This window comes from Pelophylax lessonae (assembly GCF_965119305.1).
Source record: "Pelophylax lessonae genome assembly, chromosome: 12".
Classification (NCBI taxonomy): Eukaryota; Metazoa; Chordata; class Amphibia; order Anura; family Ranidae; genus Pelophylax; species Pelophylax lessonae.
The window spans coordinates 202,804,409-202,816,181 of NC_138779.1; positions in this window are offsets into that span (position 1 = coordinate 202,804,409).

The window sequence follows — 11,773 nt, forward strand, 5'->3', positions numbered from 1 at the left end:
ATGTAAACATATGTAAAGTGCGTATAATAATTATAAAATGCGTAAACAATTATTTATGAAGCAGTCTGTGTTTAAAGGAGAAACAGCCAGAAAGTGGCAGAAAGTGCAGGAATCTCTTCTTTTATAAAGTGTCTCCACTGTTATCAATATGTGCACCTCCACCCATAAATGAAACAAGGAGGAGGCTTACCAAACAGATAAGACCTAATAGAGCTTACACTCTTTAGGTCACATAGGCGTATTGGTTTATATAGCAGTCACGATTTCCACAGTACTCAAATGGATTTGATAAATTTCAGCGTCCACCGGTATCTCATAGTTACATAGTTACATAGTTACATAGTAGGTGAGGTTGAATAAAGACAATAGTCCATCTAGTTCAACCTGTGTAGGTATGTGTGGCTGTAATCATCTCCCATACCCCTGAATGTTCTGATCCTTGAGATGTAAGTCTAAAGGCCCGTACACACGTACCGATCGTCGGCATACAAACGTCGGTGGACGAAGGATCTGCCGATTGTACGCGTGTTAGTATGGAGCCTCCGACAGATGTCTGCGCACAATCCGCGGACAAAAGTCTTTCGTGCAAACATGAAAATATTTGTATGCCGACACCAGAACGGACGATTGTTCGCCTGTCAGTACACAATTCGGCCGACAGACCGCAGATTTGCAAGACTGGGCATGCTCAGAAAATAGAAAACACAGGGAAAGTTAACCATTACATGACATCACTTCTGCAGTCGGCGGACAAAATTCTTGTGCTGTCCTTGTGCTGTCTTTGCACTTTTCAGCAGACACCGACATCCCGGGGAGAAAAGAGGAACATTTGTAAGCCGACCATCGGTACGTGTGTACGGGGCTTAAGAGTCTTTTGAAAGCCACCATACTACCCGCAGAAACCACCTCTTGTGGTAGAGAATTCCACAATCTTGTTGCCCTAACAGTAAAGAACCCCCCGCGTTGCCTGAGGTTAAAACGCTTCTCCTCTAATCGCATTGTATGCCCTCGAGTCCTCATGCAATCCCTTCGAATGAACAGCTTTTTTTCTAAGCTGGGATCCCCATTAAGATATTTATAAATTGCTATCATGTCCCCCCTCAGACGTCTCTTCTCCAGGGAGAATAAATCGAGCGATTGAAGACGCTCTTCATAGTCAAGGTCCTCCAATCCCCTAATTAGTTTAGTTGCCCTTCTCTGGACTCTCTCCAGCTCCAACACATCCCTCCTGAGGACTGGCGACCAGAACTGGACGGAATACTCCAGATGCGGTCGGACCAGAGTTTTATAAAGTGGAAGGATTATAGTCTTATCTCTGGAATGCATCCCTTTCTTTATGCATGCTAATATTCTGTTGGCTTTGGAAGCTGCCGCTTGACATTGCATGCTGTTTCCTAATCTATCATCAACCAAGACTCCCAGATCCTTCTCCATTTTTGATTCCCCCAAGGGCTCCCCTCCTAACGTGTATTGTGTTTTTATGTTTTTAGTCCCCAAGTGCAAAACCTTACACTTCTCCACGTTAAACCTCATTTGCCATGTCGTTGCCCACTCTGTTATTTTGTCCAGGTCATTTTGCAGGATATCTGCTTCATGTTGTGAAGTTATTGCCCTGCCCAATTTTGTGTCATCTGCAAAAACTGATATCGAACTACTGATCCCGACCTCAATGTTGTTTATGAATAAATTGAACAAGGTTGGTCCCAGGACTGAGCCTTGGGGGACCCCGCTTACCACCTCAGACCAGTCTGAGTATGCGCTGTTTATTACTACCCTTTGGACCCGCCTTTTTAGCCAGTTCCGTATCCAAGAGCAAACCCTGCTATCGATACCTGCAGACCTTATTTCATATCCCAACATATATGTTGATGAATAATGTCATATAGTAACCACACAAAGATGTATCTTCCTCGTAAACTCAGTAAAAAAGAAGACTCGACCTAGTGTGCACCCGTATGAAGGGAATTTTAATCCAAAATAGGAACACTTACACGTATCCAGAAAAAAGCGCTTGTATAATACATAAACTGTCCAGAACAAAGTCACAGCAATACTTGTAGCAGACCTGACGCAGCGTTTCCTCTTCTAAGACGTCCCCTGGGGTACCCATTTGGTATGTCATTTCACGGGACAGAGCCGACCTGCCGCCGTATAAATACGAGGGCTGGTCAGCAAGTGGTTAAGCTTAGAAAAAAAAAAACCCTGGAAGCTGGTTTCTATGCAGAGCTGCACCAGATTTTGCCCTCTCTAGTTTTAATTATTTAACCTCCAAGTGCCATCTTAGGTCTACGCTTTGTTAATAATAAGGACGGGCAATTGGTTTGGCCTTAGCATGAGATTGGGCAAAGCTTTCATTGCTTCAGCCAATCAGGGCTTCCAATGCACTGTGCAGCGGTGCAGTGCATTGTGGTCATTGGGCGGGCCGAACAAACGGTCGAATGTCCCGATAATTCGAATGAGTGAACAGCCAATGTTCGGCCCGCCCAATGACCACAATGCACTGCACCACCACACAGTGCATTGGAAGCCCTGATTGGCTGAAGCAATGAAAGCTTTACCCAATCAGGGCACAGAGCACTATCAGAGGCATGAATGGAGAAAGTATCAATGACCCTATCCATTCATGGCTCATTGCTCTTTGTCCCACCCCACACTATAAAAGTATTCTTTCAATAGCGGCCATTTGTAGTGTGATATCGGTGTGGAGAGAGATAGAACAGGGCTCTGTTCAGTGCTACTAGAGAGTTCTTTAGTGTACTATTCTGATTCTATTGTCAGTGTAGAATATCAGATTAGTGTGAATCTAGTGATAGTTCAGTCAGTGTGAGTGTAGTAAACGTTAATTTTTTATTTTAGTGTGAATCTAGTGATAGTTCAGTGAGTGTAGTAAGTGACCATTCATTTTTACTTTAGTGTCAGTTTGTTTTGTCAGGGTAGGTTTACTGCAGTAAATTTCTGTGTGTTAAATTTCATTTACCACAGTATAGCATTACTGCAAGTTTAACGCAGTATATTTCAGTGTGTTACTGCACATTCAATGCAGTATACTTCTGTGTGTTACTGCGCGTTTACTGCAGTATATTTCAGTGTGTTACTGTACATTTAACACAGTATATTTCAGTGCGTTACTGCACGTTTATCACAGTATATTTCTGTGCGTTACTGTGCATTTAATGCAGTACATTTCTGTGCGTTACTACACGTTTAACGCAGTATATCTCAGTGCATTTATGTGCGTTTAACACAGTATATTACAGTGTGTTATTGCGTGTTTAATTCAATATATTTCAGTGTGTTACTGCATGTTTAACGCAGTATATTTATGTGTATTACTGCACGTTTAATGCAGTATACTTCTGTGCATTATTGCGCGTTTAATACGGTATATTTCGGTGTGTTATTGTGCGTTTAATGCAGTATATTTCAGTGGTGGTACTGCACATTTAACGCAGTATATTTCTGTGCATTACTGTACGTTTAACGCAGTATATTTCTGTGCATTACTGTACGTTTAACGCAGTATATTTCTGTGCATTACTGTACGTTTAACGCAGTATATTTCTGTGCGTTACTGCGCATTTAATGCAGTATATTTCAGTGTGTTACAGGTCATTTTACACACTATATTTCTGTGCGTTACTTCTATCCAACGTTTGTGGACGAGACACCAGAATTTATCCAAAAAATCTCTAATCTTGTTCCCAGTGCAATACATTGTGGCTTCATCATACAGACTGGTCCCCAAGCCGTTGTTTACAAATTAAAGAAAGCTTGCAGGGAAAATGTCCTTTTTTTGTGCTTTATAAATGCATTTATTTCTGCAGCAGCTTCTATACACAGTACAGATGCACCACTTTACAGGTAGACTAAGAGGACCCCCCCCCCCAGGCACTATATTGAAAGGAACTTTTCATTTTTATTCTTATTTCTTATTTTGATGCTTTCACTTTAAGCATTGGTAAATCACGGCTCATTTTTTACAAATCTTTTTTTCATTGATACATGTCCCCAGAGCAGTATCCAGACCCACATAACCATTGTATGCACAATTACTTGCATATAAGCCTTCAAAATGGGCACTTTTGATTTTTCCAGTTTGGGTCCCATAGACTTCAATTGGGTTCGGTATTCGGTTCCGAACTTTTGCAATGTTCAAAAGTTCTGGTGCGAACTGAACAGGGGGTCGTTTGGCCCATCCCGATTTACTAATTACCCTGTATGCTGAATTGTGTCATTATTATTGTTAATCCATTGTTAATTGTTATGCTTACTTCGTTACCAATCATATCAGGTGACAATATATTAAAATTGTCTTTATTAACTGGCTCAGTGTCTGTTTTTGTTGATATAATACTTCTTTTGGCTATTAGACGTGCAGGACAAAAAAAAAGTTGTTTAGTTTCCTTTAGATTTGTTGTTTAAATAAATTTGTTTAGGTAAATTCATTACATCTGTTTAATTATTTACAGAATTTGTTTAGTTTATTTCGTATTCAAATTAAAATTAAAAAATTCAACCGAATTCGAAAAATTAAAAAAAAATTATGTAAGCGGTATTCAAATTAGAAAATGCATTCAAATTTGAATAATTTTCCATTTAAATTCAGCTGTTGCTTTAGGCTATTGATACTGACTGTCTGACATTCGAAAATTTAGAACAAAATAGAATCAAATTGAAAAAAATTATAACCATCTTCCGAAATTCGAATTTCGAATAAAATTAATTTGAATTGAATAGAAAGATTAGATTAGAACAGAAAATAATAGAAAAGAATAGAATAGAAAATAAGAGAAAAGAATAGAAAAAACATAGAATAGAAAAACCATAGAATAGAATAAAATAGAAAGAATATGATATATAACCATCTTCTGAAATTCAAATTTTGAATAGAATGAATTCAAATTTGAATACAAAAGAATTGAATAGAATAGAAAATAATAGAATAGAAGATAATAGAATAGAAAATAATAGAATAGAAAAACAATAAAACAGAATAGAATACAATCTATTCTATTCAAATTCAAATTCCTTTTATTCAAAACTTGAATTTCTGAAGATGGTTAGGTTATATTATTTTTATATTGTTGTATTATATGCTATTGTTTTTCTATTTTATTCTTTTCTGTTCTCTTCTCTTCTATTCTATTATTTTCTATTTTTTTGGATTCCCTTGTTTTGAATTTTATTCTTCACCGTGACAGATGTGCATAGGGCACTGGTGGTACCCTTTGACAGATGTTGATGGGACAATGGAACACTGTGACTGATGTTGATAGGACTATGGTACACCGTGACAGAGGTTGGTGGGGCACTGGTGCACTGTGACAGATGTTGGTGGGGCACTGGTACACTGTGACAGATGTTGGTGGTGCACTGGTGCCCTGTGACAGATGTTGGTGGGGCACTGGTACACCGTGACAGATGTTGGTGGGGCACTGGTGCCCTGTGACAGATGTTGGTGGGGCACTGGTGCCCTGTGACAGATGTTGGTGGGGCACTGGTGCCCTGTTACAGATGTTGATGGGGCACTGGTACACTGTGACAGATGTTGATAGTACACTGGTACACTGAGACAGATGTTGGTAGGGCACTGGTACACTGTGACAGATGTTGGTGGTGCACTGGTGCCCTGTGACAGATGTTGATGGGGCACTGGTACACTGTGACAGATGTTGGTGGTGCACTGGTGCCCTGTGACAGATGTTGATGGGGCACTGGTACACTGTGACAGATGTTGGTGGTGCACTGGTGCCCTGTGAAAGATGTTGATGGGGCACTGGTGCCCTGTGACAGATGTTGATGGGGCACTGGTGCCCTGTGACAGATGTTGGTGGGGCACTGGTGCCCTGTGAAAGATGTTGATGGGGCACTGGTACACTGGTACACTGTGACAGATGTTGATGGGGCACTGGTACACTGTGACAGATGTTGGTGGTGCACTGGTGCCCTGTGACAGATGTTGATGGGGCACTGGTACACTGTGACAGATGTTGGTGGTGCACTGGTGCCCTGTGAAAGATGTTGATGGGGCACTGGTACACTGGTACACTGTGACAGATGTTGATGGGGCACTGGCACACTGTGACAGATGTTGGTGGTGCACTGGTGCCCTGTGAAAGATGTTGATGGGGCACTGGTACACTGGTACACTGTGACAGATGTTGATGGGGCACTGGTACACTGTGACAGATGTTGGTGGTGCACTGGTGCCTTGTGACAGATGTTGATGGGGCACTGGTACACTGTGACAGATTTTGCACTTGTACACTGTGACAGATGTTGATGGGGCACTGGTACACTGTGACAGATGTTGATGGGGCACTGGTACACTGTGAAAGATGCTGATGGGACACTGATGCACTGTGACAGATGTGCAGGGGGCACTGGTGGTACCCTGTGACTGATGTTGATGGGAAAATGGTTTCCCCAATCCAAATCCCCCTTCCAGCACAAATCCCCCCCAATCCCCCCTCAAAGCAAACCCCCCCAGATTTCCCCTTTTAGCACAACCCCCCATTATCCCTACTAGCATAAATCCCCCCCCCCCAAAAAAAAATGCCCCTCCTAGCACAAATCCCCCCCCCCCTTCATCATATCTCTATCACCTCTAGATTCCCCCTCCTAGTACAAATCCTCATCCCCCTTCCAACACTAATCCCCTCAAATTACAAATCCTTGCACACCCCCGAAATTTCCCCTCCTAGAACAACTCTTACCCCTTTCACCACCCCGCCCCCCAAATTCCCTCTCTCTACACAACCCCCACCCCAATCTTCTTGTGGTGCCCTCCCACCTCACATAGAACCATAGTGCCAAAGGCAGCTGTCCCTCCTGCCCACCCCTTGTCCCAGCCCTGCCCTTCACTACTCTATAAAAAAGAAAGCAAAAAAAACACTTTGAACATTTGCTCACCCCTGGGAACTTTAAGCGTATACAAGAAAAATCTTTCCACGTTACGCAATAAGTAGGCCAGAATACTATTGTGCAATCATTCTTGACAATAGGCCACTTCTTCTTTCTCCAAAATGTGAAGTGACACTATTTAATATTAACACCACTAACGTATAACACTGGGGAAAGTTTTATCTCCGGGACAGAAGGAGGGACACCGCTGGTGAAAACACACTCCAGCTTTGACATAGAACATTATATACTGCTGAAGGATCAACAAGAGGGAAAAATACATTAACTGTCTGCTAGAGGGGACAAATAAAAGGTAAGAAATATTTACAGTTTTGTCTTTTAGATCAGTGTATCTCAAGCTTTTTTCAATCAAGGCACCCTAAAAAATTTTGGACAGTCTTGAGGCCTCCTTTAACCACTTCTGGACCGGAAGGATTTGCCCCCTTAATGACCAGACCATTTTTTTGTGATTCTGCACTGCGTTACTTTAACTGACAATTGCGCGGTCGTGCGACGCTGTACCCAAATAAAATTGACGTCCTTTTTTCCCCACAAACAGAACTTTCTTTTGGTGGTATGTGATCACCTCTGCAATTTTTTTTTTTGCGCTATAAACAAAAAAAGAGCGACAATTCTGAAAAAAAAAAACAATATTTTTCACATTCTGCTATATAACATCCCCCCCCCCCCCAAAAAAAAAAAATAAAAAATCAAAATTTTTTAACATTTTAGGCCAATTTGTTTTCTGCTACACATTTTTGGTAAAAAAAAAAATCGTAATAAGCGTATTTTGATTGGTTTGCTCAAAAGTTATCACATCTGCTAACTACGGGAAAGATGTCATTTTTATTGTTTTTTTTTTTTTACTAGTAATGGCGGTAATCTGCGATTTTTAGCGGGACTGTGACATTGCGGCGGACAGATCAGACCCCCCTAACTGACATTTTTGACACTTTTAGGGGGACCAGTGACATTACTACAGTAATCAGTGCTAAAAAATATGCACTGTTACTGTAATAATGACACTGGCAGTGAATGGGTTAACACTGTGGGTGATCAAGGGGTTAAATGTGAGCTTAGGGGAGTGTTTCTAACTGTATGGGGGCGTGGCTTGTGAAATGATCATAGAGACCTGTGATCCTATATAGAAGGTTTACAGGAGCTCTGTGATCATTACAGAGAGAAGAACGGTCAGCTGTGTTTACAAAAACTGACCGTCCTTCTCTCTCAGCGGGGAACAATCGCGGGTGTCAGGCAGCAATCTGAGCCGCCTCCCCCATGCATCGGAGTCCCCGCTGCCGAGTGGGGGCAGGAATGCACCGCCAGCGGCACACGTTCGCCCCTTAGCTGCAGGCGCGCGACCAACGTAGGTCTACGCCGGTTTTGCACAGGAGAGCCACACTGCCGCAGTAAATCGGGAACCAGTTAGAATAATGCAGTGGTGTATCGCAAAAAATGGCTTGGTAATGATGGGGGGGGGGGAGAGATAAATCCCGGAGGTCAAGTGGTTAAGTTAGAATGATTCACTCTCCGGATTAGTTTCGTATATTCATTGTTCCAAGTCAATTTGTATTTTTGAAAGTTTTTTTGGAATATTTTGAATTATTTGTTGTGATGTTATCTTATTTCAGTAACTTGCTTGTGACTTTGATTGGACTTGTTTGCAACTTTGATGCAATTTGCTTGCAACTTCGATGTTTTGCGACTTTGACTTTGGCCAATTATAACAATACAGTTGTATGACTGTAGTGTGACCCATAATACTGATCTTAGCCCTGGTTCACGCTACCGTGATTTTTTAGCAACCTGCAACTTCTGAGCGACCTGTAAAGTCGCAGGTTAAGTGAAAACCCTTATATTTTAATGTGTGCTATCTTAATTGCAGTGACTTGAGTCAATGCAAAACAGTTCTTGCACTATATTTTGCCGACTCGGCTGCATCACGACTTCCATAGACTTTAAAATCACTAGAAAGTCGCTGTATTCCTTTATCTGTGCGACTCAGTAGTGATTTCTGACACTCTGTATTGCTATGCTGGCCACAAAGTCTCAAGACATCAAACTGTGACCCACAACAAAGCTTACAGGTGCCGCTCAAGGCTTCACCAGGTCCTCTTGTATGACAAACTGCTAGAAATGCCAACAAGGACACAGCTCGTGCCAGTAGGGAAAAATCCTAAAAGTCGCACATTACAGCAAAACCCTGTAAGGAGGTGTATGACAGCCTCGTCCTAGGTTTCGAACAGACCACGCCCACCAACACATTTCACTCCGCCCCTGGAGCTTAATCATGGGGAAATCCATTTCACTGGAAATCTGGAGGTGGAGTGAAATGTGCTGGGGGCGTGGCCTGGTTGGAGCCCAGGTTGAAGCTATAAAAACACCTCCTTTACAGGGTTTTGCTGTGATGTACAACTTTTAGGACTTTCTTTCCCTATCGCAAGACATCAAATTTGCCTTGAAACCCGCATTGAAGTCATACTTGGCCACCAGGAAGTCATACAGGCACAATCACGCGGGAAGTCACACAACCTACAAGTCGCACCAGTGTGAACCAAGGCTTACAAAAGCCTCTAAAGTCGCAAACGAATCAATACAAATTAATTCATTGTTTTCATTTAAAAAAACCTTTGCATTTGCCTAAGTCTCTGAATAACGAAAATTGTCGCCCAATTTTGAGTCAGAACGAAACGCATCGCACACGTCTATTTATATCACAATTGAAGAGATTTCCTCTCACTTCCTCTCCCAGGAGACACAACAGGATGTGAGAGAAAATCACTGGTCACATTTTTTCTTGTTGGAAGATTTCCTGCTAAAGTGAAATTTAACTCCGCTGCCGGTGGCCGGGGTTGTTGGCATTTACTCATGTGCAGGACAAAAAAAAAATGTTTTGTTTTGGTTCATTTAATTCAGTAATTACATACATTTGTTTATTTTAATTATTTTAATTCATTTTCGGAATTCGTTTTTTTTTATTCAAATTTAAATCAATTTGAATTTTCAGAATTCAGAAGATTTAAATTGATTCAAATTCCTTTCAAATTGCATTTAAATTTGAATCAAATTCCATTCAAATTTCATTTAAAATTGAATTTATTCTATTTTAAATTTGACTTTGGAAGATGGTTATATTCTCTCTATTCCATTCTATTCTATTGTTTTTTTTATTTTCTGTTCTATTTTTTCTTTTCTGTTAAATTCTATTTTTTTCTATTCCAATTAAAATTTATTCGGAAAACAGTTATATTATTATATTCTTTGTATTCTATTCTATTTTTTTGTCTATTCTATTTTATTCTATTCTATGCTATTCTATTCTATTCTTTTCTATTTTATTTAAATTTGAATTTATTCTATTCAAAATTGGAATTTTGGAAAAAGGTTATATTCTTTCTATTTTTTCTATTTGTTTTCTATTCTATTCTTTTCTATTCAATTTTTTTTCTATTCTATTCTTTTCTTTTGTATTCATTTTCAAATTTATGCTATCTGAAATTCAAATTTCAGAGTATGGTTATATTATTTCTATCTTATTCTACTTTTTATTATTTTCCTTTATCTTCTATTCTATTTTTTTCTGTTTTTTTTTTTCTATTCTATTTTGTTGTGTTTTACTTTATTATTTTCTATTTTATTCATTTTTTTAATTCTATCCCTTTTTTTATTCTATTATATTCTATTAATTTATTTTCCATTCTATTCTTTTCTTTTGTATTCACATTCAAATTTATTCCATCTAAAATTTGAATTTCAGAAGATAGGTATATTCTTTCTATTTTATTCTATTTTTTATTCTATTCTTTTCTATACTATCCCTTTATTTTATATTCTTTTTTTTTCTATTCTTTTATTTTGTATTCTGTTCTGTTTTACTCTATTATATTATATTCTTTTATTTTCTATTGAAATATATTGTTTTCTAGTCTATTCCTTTATTTTCTTCGGAAATTCAAATTCAGAAAGTGTTTTAATTTGAAAAGTATTTGAATTTGAAAACTATTTGCATTCGAAAAATTCTTAGAATTTAAAAAGTATTCGAATTGGACAACTTTCAAAAGTCTTGATAAATGAATCCCCAACTTTGATTTCCTCCCGATGGCTCAACGCAGGATTCAGAGATATATGAAATGCATAAACAATTCAAATAAAGGAAATACAGATGTTCTTGTTTTTTAGTAAATACTGACATTTATTATATTATATTCTATTATTTTATTTTCCATTCCATTATTTTCTTTTGTATTCAAATTCAAATTTATTCCATATGAAATTCAAATTTCAGAAGATGGGTATATTCTTTCTATTTTATTCTATTTTTTTATTCTATTCTTTTCTATACTATCCCTTTATTTTCTATTCTTTTTTTTTCTATTCTTTTATTTTGTATTCTGTTCTGTTTTACTCTATTATATTCTATTCTTTTATTTTCTATTGTATTCTTTTCTATTGAAATATATTGTTTTCTAGACTATTCCTTTATTTTCTCTTCTATTTTATTTTCTTCGGAAATTCAAATTCAAAAAGTGTTTTAATTCGAAAAGTATTTGAATTTGAAAACTTTTCGCATTCGAAAAAGTCTTAGAATTTAAAAAGTATTCCAATTGGAAAACTTTCAAAAGGTAACAGTCTTGATAAAGGAATCCCCAACTTTGATTTCCTCCAGACGGCTCAACGCAGGATTCAGTGATATATGAAATCCAAAAACAATTCAAATAAAGGAAATACAGATGTTCTTTTTTTTTAGTAAATACTGACATAATAATTTATATAAATGTATAAAAAATTGTCAAATAACATGTTTTTTTTTGTCTTTTGGACAAAAATGAGGAAGTTGTGAAAGTTGGTGAACTCCTGGAAATCATTGTCT